Source organism: Triturus cristatus, chromosome 6 (genome assembly GCF_964204655.1).
Source record: "Triturus cristatus chromosome 6, aTriCri1.1, whole genome shotgun sequence".
Taxonomy (NCBI): Eukaryota; Metazoa; Chordata; class Amphibia; order Caudata; family Salamandridae; genus Triturus; species Triturus cristatus.
In genome coordinates, this window is record NC_140589.1 from 292,313,490 (window position 1) to 292,326,507 (window position 13,018).

Below are 13,018 nucleotides of genomic sequence, written 5' to 3' on the forward strand. Positions count from 1 at the left end.
ACAAATACACCAGTTTCTCAATGCACAAACACAGGACCCTCACTCACATGTCTATCACCCATTGCTGATCTAATAGCTATGCAACATGACCCTCATACTCGACTTCCACCCCTCACCCACACACCTTCCACCTTCAACATACACAAAAAGCAGCTCCATATCACTCTTCATAGCCAAATTTAAAGAAACTACAAATCTCGCCAATACTGAGGATGCTTCTTTACAAGGTTATGAGGCCCTCCTGGTCAGATGCAACACTACCCCAAACGTTTCATGTTACTTTCTCCATCTCTACAGACCACATTGATAGACACAATCTCTAACCTACTTACAATACACTCAAAGCTATGCATCCTTGGTGAATTCAACATATGGTTTGACTAACCTAATGTGCCACACCCCAGAATCAACCTCATTGGCCAAGACACACACAGCCTACATCAGCTCATAACCATTCCTACATACATCGCTGTTAGATATCATCTTCGCCAACTCAAACCTAGTCAAGTTCCAAAGGATTACTCTGTTTACGTGCTACCTTGTTGCCTTCCAATGCAAGACACCACAACTCACACCAATTAAAATCATCTTATCCTCAAATACATATCGACCTTCGAACAAGCCGAATTTGGAAGAACTAGAAAACCTGCTACCTCCAACACAGACCTGGTCACAATCAGTTCTATACAGACTCTCTTTGGGTGGCTCAAGAAAGCTTTTAATCTCTAAATTGCTCTAAACACATCTACGCATAGCAAAAGAAAACACCGCTTGGATGAATGCAGAATTAAAAAAGATCAAAAAACAAGATATGCCTACACAGACATAACAGAATTTACAAGTCAGCAGTCAAAATGGGACCAAAAACTATGCTATTAAAGTCAAATTCACAACACAAGATGTGCCATTAAAGAATTTTATAAAATACTCACAGAATTCGGTAAACCAAAGTACAGAGAAGATACCAATCCCATTTCTCAAGACTTTTGTGACACACTGGCAAATCATTACACAACTGAAGCAAACATGTTGGATTCCTACTGAAACAACAACAACAGAACAACAGCCCAACCTGTTTCTGACAAAATGCTCCAGTGAAAGGCATGCACAGCCTCTACGCTCCTTCAAAGACTGATTATCGACTGATTTTCTGGATCTTGTCAAAGCAAGCAAGCCATCTGCCTGCTCCCCTGACTACCTCAAATCTTCACAAATAGTCTACTGTCAACTTCAGGAGCCTTCCCAGTCAGAACACTCATCAACAATTCCTTAATGACAGGAGTTTTCCAACTGACATAAAAAAGGCATACATGCACCCATAATTAAAAGAACCTAACCAGGAAAATGAAGACCCTGACAACTACATACCCAAACTGACCAATCCTGGGCAAACTTATAGAAAGAACAGTTTTTACCCCGATGTCACTAATCATTGAAGATAATTCACTACTTTCCGACTTCCAAACTGGGTTCCATTCAGGAAGAACTTCTGAATAGGCCCACATTTTTATCTGGAATGACCTTTAAAACACTCTAGACCATAAGGGGGTTGCTGTCCTTCTTCTCACGGACCTTTCAGCAGCCTTCACACAGTGGTTCATAACACAATAACTGAAAGACCTGAGGAAGCTGGAATCGAGGGCACAGCTCTCACTTGGATCAGATCATAAAAACACAATAGAACAAATATTATAGCTACTCCTCCTTTCTCTTCTAAAGCATTCAGCATTAAAGCAGGAGTCCTCAAGCCTCAATCATCTCACCCATGCTTTTCAAAATCTACATGAAATCATGACCAGATCTGATTAATCGTTTTCACTTCACCTGGATTGGAAAGGCTAAAGGATATTTGAACATTCAAAATATTCAGTTGCCTCTGTGCCATTGACCAAAGGTTGAGATGGAGCCACCTTAAACTGAATGCCTCAAAAACTGAAATTCTCAACTGTGGCAGCTGGAAAATATGACCCTCTCCGCACCTGGCGATCTAGGACCTCCATGAAAAATATTTAAGGAGGTAAGAAATCTCTGAATTAAAATGGATGCCAAGCTGTTAATGAATGCACAAGTGTATAGGGTTTCCAAACCAAGCTTTCTCACAATTAAAACGCTGTGACTCATTTTCCCACACCTAGGATTCCCCTTCCAGGTTAAAGCTACCATCTCTCTTGTCCTATCAAAACTGGATTACACTAATGGCCTGTATCATGGCTCACCTTTGTCAACTATGAGAGGATTACAGAGAATTCACAATGCTGTTGCTAGACGTTTTCTACTCAGAAAGCCACAAGCACACGCCTACCCTCCCTTGGGGGCCCTACACGGGTTACCTGTTGCCAGAAGAGCTGCTTTATATCACACACAAATCAATACATGGCAAAGGACCCCTGTTTATCAGGAAGAAAATCACCAAATACATACAACAAAGGAACCTAGGCTCAAAGTTCCACACACAAGAAACCATGAGTGAAACATCTTTCTTGGTTCAATCAGCCAAACTATGGAATTTGCTACCCACAAACATAAGAGACACTGACAACATCTCACCCTCAGTATATTAGTCAAGAGATGGCTCTTTCCCACATGATGATTATACTCAAAACACAACAGTGTACCACAACAGTATACTCAAACATAACAAACTATGCTTCTGACTGCATGGGGTTGGATTTGCCATTGTACATGTGTCATTGCATATCGGACTAGGCTTCCTGTTATAAGCAGCTACATTTATATAAGTAAAAAAATGGATCCACAAGATACAAGTCTATACCATGTTATAATTGCTACTTCTATGTACATACAGGTGCATATATATCGAGGGGTTTATAACTCCTACAAAAACATTACGAAATATTGTGTATATATGTATGCATAAGTTCATTACAGTTATTTGAATACAAAATGTGCATACTTCACCGCAACATAAATGTGCACATCAGACCATTTAAATATTGCTGCTTCTATGTACATAAGGATATTTATACAGAAGGGTCTACTCCAACCACTGAAACTTTACCAAGTGTCATTTGTATATATGTATGTATAAGTTAATTTCAGTTTTTTGTTATAAACAAAAAATTAAAAATTAGATAAACTCTCTTCAGCTTTTGTCCCATCCTTCTCCTCTCTGACTCATCCCAAACCTTTGTGACTGCTATGAATTTTCAAACATCCCTCTCAAGCTTCCCCCTCCTCTTTTAGACATATCACCCAACTAACAATTACACACGGCCACTACTTACAAAAATAACTTAGGGGCTCATTACGATGGTGTAACAATCGCCACCGCTGGGCCGGGGGTGGCGATCATTACGCCATTGTCATGCGATTTACCCCCCGCCATATTATGATGGCGGTGGGTATCGCAGCGGACGGAAAGTCTGTCCGCCACTTTGCCGCCAGTGGCAATTGTCATGATTGCCTGCCGGGCGGAGCAGGGGCTCTAGCAAGCACCGTACATCATATTAGGATGTTGAGTTATATTAGGATGTTGAGTTTGGAAGGCCTTTCCATGGCGGCAACGCCGCCATGGAAAGGCTGGCGGGGATTGTGTTTGGGGGCTGTTGCGGGTCCCCTTGTGTCTGGGGGAGGTGGGGTGCACTTGGGGGGTACCTATGGTACCCCCTACATTTCACTGCACCACGTGGCAGGCACCACGTGGTACCCGCAATGTGGTGCAGTGAAATGCCTGGAATGCGATTTTAACATCCCGCCGCAATGTTAAATTGCAGAATGCGACCACCATGGTGGCGGTTGCATCCTAATTCGCGGTGTGGGACAGACGCATGTCTGGTGGCCGGTCCCAACACCGCGGGGATGGCGGGCGGACTCAGGTCCGCCTGCCATCCTAATGAGCCCCTAAAAGTACTTCCCCTTTCAAATTGATTCTCATCATTGTATCCCCACTCTAAACTCTACTAAACACACAAGAAATCAAGTGCACCAACCTAACACAACTATTCCGAACAGAAAAAAAACCTTTTTGCTAATCTACTAATTATGAACTCTAATCTTGGGTTCCGGAGTAACGTGCTACTTTCCACAAAGCGCTTCAACGCCTCATCAGTGGTAATAAGAGATATATAAATACAAATTACAATAAAAATGTTAATATATAGTGAACATGATTTATTGATTGACTCACAAACGCTTACGTGGACATATGAAAGCACAGCAACAAGCAACAACACATTACATTATGATACTCATTATTTTTCTTGTGTATATCGATGACATTCTTTTCATGTATATTTGAATGAAAAGAATGCCATAGATACGCACAGGAAAAATACTAAAAGTATCACGACATCATGTGTTATTGCTCTGCTCTTCTCTGACCATGTATAACTATAAATATTTATGAGAAAACAATAAAATATGGTCACAGGCTTCCTTTTAAACAATATAGGACTCACTTTGAGGCCCTCTGCATGACATTCATGGATTCGGCCCCTCCTTCATTTCAAGACGAGTGGCTAGATCATCCTAATTGTCGGTCGCATTCTGCAGCAGCAATTGTTCTTGCAGTTTCCAAATGCATCAGATCAAAAAGCAGGGGAGCAATTCTTCGATTTGCCCCAAATGCTGGACCTTTCTCCCTGCAAGTGTACGAGGTGAAACGCAGTTGTGTTCTGTAAATGCGATTTAAAAACTTGGGGCCAGATTTATCAAGGGATTGCGTTGCCTTTGCATCATGCAGGGCGTTGCAAAGGCAGAGCAATCCCTAAATCAGGATTACCAAGCAACGCAAGGCCACCATGCGTGGCCCGGCGTAGCTTGGTAAATCCAGAGTAATGTAAGGGCAGCGCAAGTCGTTGCCTTGTATTACTCTTCCCTGGAAAGGTGTTCCGTGGTGGAGCCTGGGTGATCCCACACATCCACCCATGGACTTTGTTGCATTTCCAGATGTACCAAGACAGGTAAACCTGGGAATGCATCTAAATGCTAGGCAATGAGGAGAAATATATTTAACTCTCCTCATCTTTCTACGAGTGCTGGATTCTGCAGCACTCTTAAAAAGAGGAAAATGCCTCTGAGGATTGTTTATGTACAGTAAGGTGTCACTTCCTGCACAAAAACAAGTTTGTCTGTAACACAGGCACGCTTGCAACTTGGTGCAAGGCCTGCGTTGGCACAAGGCAGCACATTGTGCGCCAGCGCAAGGATAGGACAGGAATACGCCATATAATGTTAAATATGCTTCATTCCTACCCTCTCCCTTTCACAAAGCGCAGCAAGGTGTCTTGCTGCAGTACATGAAAGTGTGATAAATCTGGCTCTTTAAACATGCATACTCACTCCAACCCTGGAAAGACTTGACATGCATCTGCCAGCGCCAAGAAACCAGTTGGTGAACGAGCGCCTCACAAATGTAATTAACATAACAAGCCAGGATGCTTGATGGAATAAAAGTGGGTGGATGTGTTTGCATTTGTTACAGAGCAGCACTGTCCAGAACCCTGCAAACTGAACAAATGTCAACGATAGCAATATCCACAGACCATAATCATTAAACACCATAATAAAACCAGTAAAAAATACCGACAACCATATAACCTCACTTATTTTGTTTTATGAAGGTAATGGCATCAGTGTCAATCTGCCATATGCTTTAATGATTTTCGCTGTGTGCGAGATGGCTTCAATCTAGGGGATTTGAATACCATCGAATATCATTTACAAAATCTCCTGTCAAATGCTGTTCACTGAGAAAATCCCATTCTTTAATACGCCTTTGGTGGAATATGTTAGAACGGAAACAATGGTTTCAGCGTGGAAGGATTCCGCTGTTTGTCACTGTCCTGTTACTACTTTATCTAAATCCTCTGTCTATCTAACTCACAACATAAATCGCCCATCCTAAAGATTAGTGTTACATTAGGTTTTGAGAGGCTTTACGTTTTGTATCTCTTTGCTCACTTGAAATCATGGTTTTCTTGCCATCTAAAAAAATAGTTGTGTGCATCCTTTCGTATCACCTTTATACAGGCAAAGTTCCCTTGGACGTCACCGCACTCGATTGTAACTTTTGGCTGCACTGCCTTCCAGGCACAGTGGATACAGAGCTTCTAGACGTTGCAGAAGGTACGTCTGACTACAAATGTTACAAATGTGCCCAGCTCAGCCCAGTGTATGCCTATAAAGAAACTCCTGGGCAACGCGTGCCTTTACCAAAGTAGAACACTCCTTAAGCAGCACAGTCCAGCTGCCAACAAGTCCCCACTCCAAGCGATTCTCTAGTTGGTTGGGTGTGTTTGCCACTTCCACTTTCATCAATTTCAGAAAAGCATGTCTAGCTTCTCATTACCGCCTAAATTAAGAGAGTTAAATGTATTTCAGCTGATACCTGGTGCATCTGAGACAATGTCTAATGAGCCTTTTTGTAATATACTTTAATGCTTGAAATAGGGAAATAAAATTGCAGGTACTCCGTACCAGATTACCTGCTTGTTCCTGAGAAGTGGAGATACTCTCTAATTAAAAGTATTACGTCTGTCTTGAGAAGTGCTGGTACTCTCCCTCTCAAAACAGAAAAGTGCTGGTACTCCGTACCGGACAGTACCAGCACATTTAAAGCACTGTAATACTTGTAATAAATTCAAAGTGGCTATGGATTATAATTGTTTTACTGTGTGTGAGTGCCACAGATCAGGAGGCTGGACCGAAAAGGAGGTTTGGATGATGCAAAACCTTTTGGATGGAGGTGATATCAGAAATTGGGCCACTCTGGCTTGGTGTGCCTTCTAGAGGACCATGCCCGATCTTGAGTTGAAGGAAGATTGATCTGATGCCAGGGATTGCACTCTGTTCTTTTTAGAGCCTTGAATGAGATGTATCTGAACACACAAAGCCAGGGAAGAATTTGCAGACTGGAGACACTTAGTCACTCATACATTGAAGTAGAAATTGTCTGGTGGCCACATTCTGAAATCTACGTTGGGCTGGTAGGGTGATGCTCCAAGCATCTGTCTGATGTTAAATTTTACGGGTGACAGGACCAAGATCGGTGGCCTACACCTTATGAGAGAGTCCCATATGTGCATACAGAGTTTGTATGGTGTAGAAGGCACATTTTATCACTTGGTTTACCTGTGAAGCTAAGGACAGGTTGGAGTCAATGATCAAATTCAGGTTTTTCACTTCTTTCGAGGTGATTGGAGGGTGTTTGGGTTCCTGTGCCAGGTGCAGGTGGATGATACTTTGTCTATCTCCACACATGAGAATCCCTGTTTTTGATTAGTTAAGATTAAGGTGGTTACGTAGCATCCAGTGCTCAACTGCTTTCAGGCACTGGCCTAAGGAACATGACTCCAGGTCTCAGTGATTTTCAACCCTTAGGATTATCTAGAAATTTCAGCACAGAGGTACCAGGTAAGATTGATGGGTTTGTTAAGGTTCGAAAGAGGATCGAAGTGTGCATTAACTAACAGAGGAACACAGGTGAAACCCATTGGAACATTAGTCACTGCATTCAATGGAGCACAGCAGCAAGGCAGAACAAGACATCTGGATCTTTATCATTGGCGGTTAAAATCCAGTCCAAGACGGCATCCTGAATTTCACTTTTCTTCGATCTCTGTATTAAGCTGAATTGATCCAATTTTGAAGGCGGAGGAAATATCTAGTAGTAGGAGCACATTGACACTTTTTTGAGATTTTTTCCGATGGTTATCAAGGTAGATTTTATATCCTTCCTTTCCTGGGTAGAATATTATTTAGCTGCCTGTAAGAGGGCCATTATCTTTGAGGAAAGAAGACATATGGGCATAGTACGATATTTTTTTGAGTCTGCCCAGGAATGGTGCTATAAAGATTGGTTGAAGCAGGAGTGGTTTATAGAGGCCAAGTTTTGTTACTTTAGGATAGGTTTGATGTGGGAGGTCGTATGATCACTGGGGAACTTGCTGATCATCAATTATTCTTTGATGGGGATCCTGTCCAGGATGGCAAAAGAGGTGGTAAAGAATATGTTTGTGAATTCTTGTGCTTGATATGGGTCTGATGGTCAGTTGGCAGTTCTACGGGCCTTGATGAGGTATTTGAAATTGTTAGCTTGAAGGAGGTTGCTGGTCATTGTATGTTTCTTGGGTGATGGAGGCTAAGGTGGGAATTCACCATGAGGGTAGCCCAAAGAGAAAACTGTACATAGATTTTCTTTGAAAATATAGTGGCATGCCAGCGCACGTGGGGATCTTGGCAAAGAGTGACGCAGGAGAAGGTACATTTTGGATTACAGAATTAGGTGATGATTTTATAAAGTTTCTTCCACAGGCATCCTTCTTTGGATATTCATAATATGGCATAATGGTGTTGACATGCTTGGCATTTGGTAAGGATGATAAACAAACAGTAAAAAATGAGGGGGATATTCTCAAGAACATGTGATAACTACCGCAAAAGTAGCTTAACGCAACACCTCACATCGCAGTCTATCGTGGGAAAATAACTCTGTGTTAACGTGGTATTCCCAACAAGGCGGCACCATGCGATAGACCCACGATAACGCATCAAATGAACGCGTTAAAGTCAATGCAACGCATTAAAAATGCGAAACATGAATTCGAAAAAAGCGGCGATGATGACAATCGCGATACAAAAATCAGCGAAAACCAGCCACAGGCCTGCAATCCCCACGCGTCATGTGGGAAAATGCACTATAAAAGTTGAAAAAAAAATACATACAAAAGCCAAACAACAGCGAAGCACAATGGAGTCAGCCGGAGCAAGTGCAGAGGACAACCAGAACCCCACAAGCCCCCCGGATGACCAGCCTGGGACCTCGGGTCAAGGAAGGGCAAGGACAAGAAGAGTAGGAAGAAAAGGTTCAGTCCGCAGGAAACAGGATCCTGATAACGGAGGTGATAGAACACCATCAACTACAAGGTGAATGCAGTCAGAGGACAATGGAAGAGGTCAAGAGGCGCTGGAATTATGTCAAGCGCAAAACCAAGCAGAAACACGCAAACAACCGGAAGGCAGCAATGCAGACTGGAGGTGGGAGCCCAGCGCCACAGGAGGAGCTGGACGAGATGGAGGAAATGGTGTCTACAGTCATCAGTGGGGAGACGGTGGCAGGAGTTGGGGGACCGGACATTGCTCAACATGACCAGACACAACAGCAACAGGGTGAGTAACGACCAGGGACTGGGGGGACGGGGGAGATGGGCACAATGGCACACATGCACAATTAAGCATAGCACAGCTGCGGACAAACCATGCCCCAGAGTCCCAACTCCCACCAAGAGCCCAATGTACCCAAGTCCGCAACATCCCAGCACTGTAACAGAAGTCCAAGGCACACCGCATTAAAGGGATAAGGGGCATCCAAATCAGAGCTGCAGGGGCAACTCTCCCAAAATGCAACACACACACATAACATGCAGAGCACAGCAACATTGACAACAATGTGGTACAAACCGCAACATGTCCACAACAGAACAGAGGACACAACTGGTGCCGCTTGTGTGCAGAAACTGGCCAATCACATTTGTCATAGCAGGGAAATGTGAGATGATGATGTACAAGTACAAACACACGTCTGTGATGTTGTCGAAATGTCCACTGTCCAGCATCAAATAGGCAGCTCCCCCCAAACACTCACAATGTACACTGTCATAAAGTCTGAATGTAAACATGTACAATGCGTCAACACACATGTCACCACAATGTTAAACTGCATCTCCCCTTCACGTTGCAGGGGGAAATCCAACACCTCCTGCAGAGCAGCCCGAAACTCTCTTCTCCGATGACGAAGAGGACCACCACACCTTCGACTCCGATGCCCTCCAGCAGTTTGTGGAGAACCTCCGCACCCCACCTCCAGGAGCTGGGCAGCCCAGCTGCTATGAGCAGAATCCACCCCCTGCACAGAACACACAGCAGGCAGCACCCACCACCACGGCTGCCTCTCAGGACCCCCACGACAAACACATGGCCTTCCAATGCCGTGTGTTGGGGTGCCAGGAGAAGCTGGATGAACAGGTGCAGGTGGGGTTCGACTGCATGGCAGACAAACTAGACGCCATACGTGGGTGTCTAAGTCCCATCAGGGACCACTCATAGTCCCTAATGGACACCCACAGTCCGCTCCATGCTCTCCAATGAACCATGGCTGACATTGGCAGAGTCCTGACTCTGAGAGAAGAACGAGTGTCCAGTCAGAGTGGCTCCAGCAAGCTTGTCCGGGAGTTGGGACTCGTGCGGAGGCTCATGGAAAACATGGAGCGGACATGGGCGGAAAGAGCGGCTGCCATGGCTGCACACCAGCGAGAGGTAGCTGGGTCCCTCAATGCCCTAAATACCATCCTCATGGCATTGCTGCCACAAGGCCTGGCGCTGATGCATGCTGCTGCTACCACTCCATCGATATCTCCAGCCCTTGATGTGTCAGTGCCACACAGAGCGGTGGACATTCCACCTCCGGCCCCTGAGGTGTCACTGCCACACAGTGCTGGCGACAGAACCTAACCACCCACATGTGAGGGACATGCAACAGCAGAGGACGAAGATGTGGATGAATCTGCCTCCGTGGTCAGAAGAACACAGTAGCATGCATCTCCACCATATGGCCTGTTTGTGCCCTCTGCATCATCACCTTCCACTGTCCCCCGATGCACTCTGCGACGCTCCCCTTGGACCTCGACATGGACTGCCATATTCTGTTTGGTCACCAATGACACAGCTATCAGACTGCGGACTGAACTCCTCTTCTGATGTACTTGTCTTTCCCTGAACGACTCTGGCTGGCACTCCATGGGCCAACAATGCAAGGTGGGGTTTGCATGGCCCTGTACTGCTCCAGCTATAACACTCCACTGAATGTGCATTAAACATTAATTTTCACACTGATGTGTCATGTATATGATCTTGCAAGTGTGGAGGTATGGATGAATGTAGGGTCAATGATTCCCCCTTACGTCCATGTTGCTCATGTTGTGGGAATTGGGTCACAGGGTGACACGTTGCCGATTGCATTCCGGTAGGCGCTGACACTAGAACGGAGACTCACGCATTACTTACTTCCTTGTCCAGCCCAGAACGGAATGACACCCAGAGCCCTGGGGTCATTGTTCACACCCTTATGCTGGACTGGCATACGCCAGGCCAGCCCACTCCGCTTACACTCACAGGGGGGGGGGGCGACAACGCTACATGTCCCAGGTCTACCCTGTAGGGATCTGCTTCTCACAGGTCTAGTTGTCAGCATGCCACAGCCACTCCCTCATGGCTGGTTTACACCCACACCACACCCATCCAGCACAGCCATCACAGGACATGTGACCCTGCCAATAAAAAGGGCCTGGCACACGTGCTGGATGCCATTTCCACTCTGTAACTGGGTGCATGAGGGCCTAGGGCCCAGCCACAGCACATTGCCCAGTGCTGGGGGTGACATGATGGCGTCCACACCATGAGACTCAATCATAAAGGGTCCATGGCTTGCGGTGCACAGACTTGGTGGTACCGGATACACTGCGGCAGGCACAGGCACACCACCACGGGACAGTGTCTTTCGGTGCACTGAGGTAGGAGCACCTTAAGTGCTGAGCGGGTGTGCAGCCTGCGATGATGCGCCGTTCTGGCGGTCCGGACTGGTAGGATTAGTGTGAGCCCTGCTGGACCGTAGTGTGTTGCCTTGCGGTTCACAGAGTTAGTGGCACCTCAAGAGCAGAGCGGGTGTGCAGCCTGCGATGATCCCGTGTGCACTGATATGTTCTCTGCCAGAGCGAAATCAAGACCCAGAATCAAGTGTGTGACCTGGTGGTCCGCGGTGAGGGGCTGCATGATGTGGAGGGTGCCATGGTCGTGGGCCCCAGGCTTGGAGCTCCCACTGGCAAATGGTGGGCCCTCTTGGAGACACGCCAGTGGCAGAAGGTGAGGAGTGAGGCCTGGTTGCGCAGGGGCGGACAATCTCCACTGGGTGACGGGAGGGGCTGGGGTGCATCAGCCTGTTTGCGCAGGGGTGGGCAAGCGATGACGGCGTGTGCTACTGTATGGACTCTGACATTCATGTCTCTGGAAACTGTTTCAGATGAGGGACCTGGGGGACTGCAGTGTGTACCGGCACGTGGTTGGAGACACACCGGTGGCAGCAGGTGAGCAGTGACGCCTGGGTCCGCAGTGTCGGCACTCTCTCCCTCCCTCTTTCTCTTGCTCTCTCACTCTCTTTCTCTCTCCCTCTCTCCCTGTCTCTCCTTCTCTGTCTCTCCCTCTCTCACTCTCTCTCACTCTCTCTCTCTCTCTCCCACTCTCTTTCTCTCTCCCTCTCTCTCTCTCACTCTCTTTCTCTCTCTCTCTCCCTCTCTTTCTCTCTCTCCCTCTCTCCCTCTCTCTCTCTCTCTCTCCCTCTCTTTCTCTCTTTATCTCTCTCTCTCTTTCGCTCTCACTCTCTGTACTTTGATGAGCGCATGACACACCTTTTTATCTAGGTTTTTGTCTTGCAGGCTGTGACTTACAGAATGTCCTGAGAAGACCTGACATGACTCTTCCGAATTGTTGTTTTGGGTTTATTCTATAATAAACTGATTATTTGGATATTCTAAGATGAATGTATGATTCTCCTTTTTCTGACCACACATGTATGTTAGGTGTTGTGATTGTGCGACTACAGGCGAATTGTGTGGCTCCTGATTTCGTGGAGTTGATGTGCAATATCTTTGTCCAAAGGGGGGCTAGGGGGAGGCCGGGCAGGGCCCCGGGGGAGGGGGTGTAGTGAGTTCTGGGGGGCTGGCGGTGGGTGTTGTTGCCCTATTGGGGCTACGGGCTGCATCAGGGCCGGCTTTAGTGCTGGTGGCGCCCTGTGCGACAATGTTTGCTGGCGCCCCCCCAATGACCACCTCCACCACGGATTCTCTCACTAGCACCCTTTAACAGTGACCAAGTCACCATAACCACACTCTCTCAGATGCATTGAATTCGTTATATAGCGCCACTCATACCAGTGTAGGGTGTCTGAGCACTTTGCATCTCACACACACATTACACAGAGACAATCAATCATACGTGTGTAAATCAG

At 46.2% G+C, this 13,018-nt stretch overlaps 1 long non-coding RNA gene across 1 annotated transcript in view; it reads left to right on the forward strand.

Moving 5' to 3' along the window:
• Positions 1–12,099, forward strand: part of LOC146816776 (uncharacterized) — an 87,749-nt gene extending 75,650 nt beyond the window's left edge. The window contains exons 2-3 of the long non-coding RNA XR_014962489.1: positions 5,992–6,087; positions 12,035–12,099. This is a non-coding gene — a long non-coding RNA (uncharacterized LOC146816776). The remainder of the gene's footprint in view (positions 1–5,991; positions 6,088–12,034) is intronic.
• Positions 12,100–13,018: the final 919 nt, after the last annotated feature.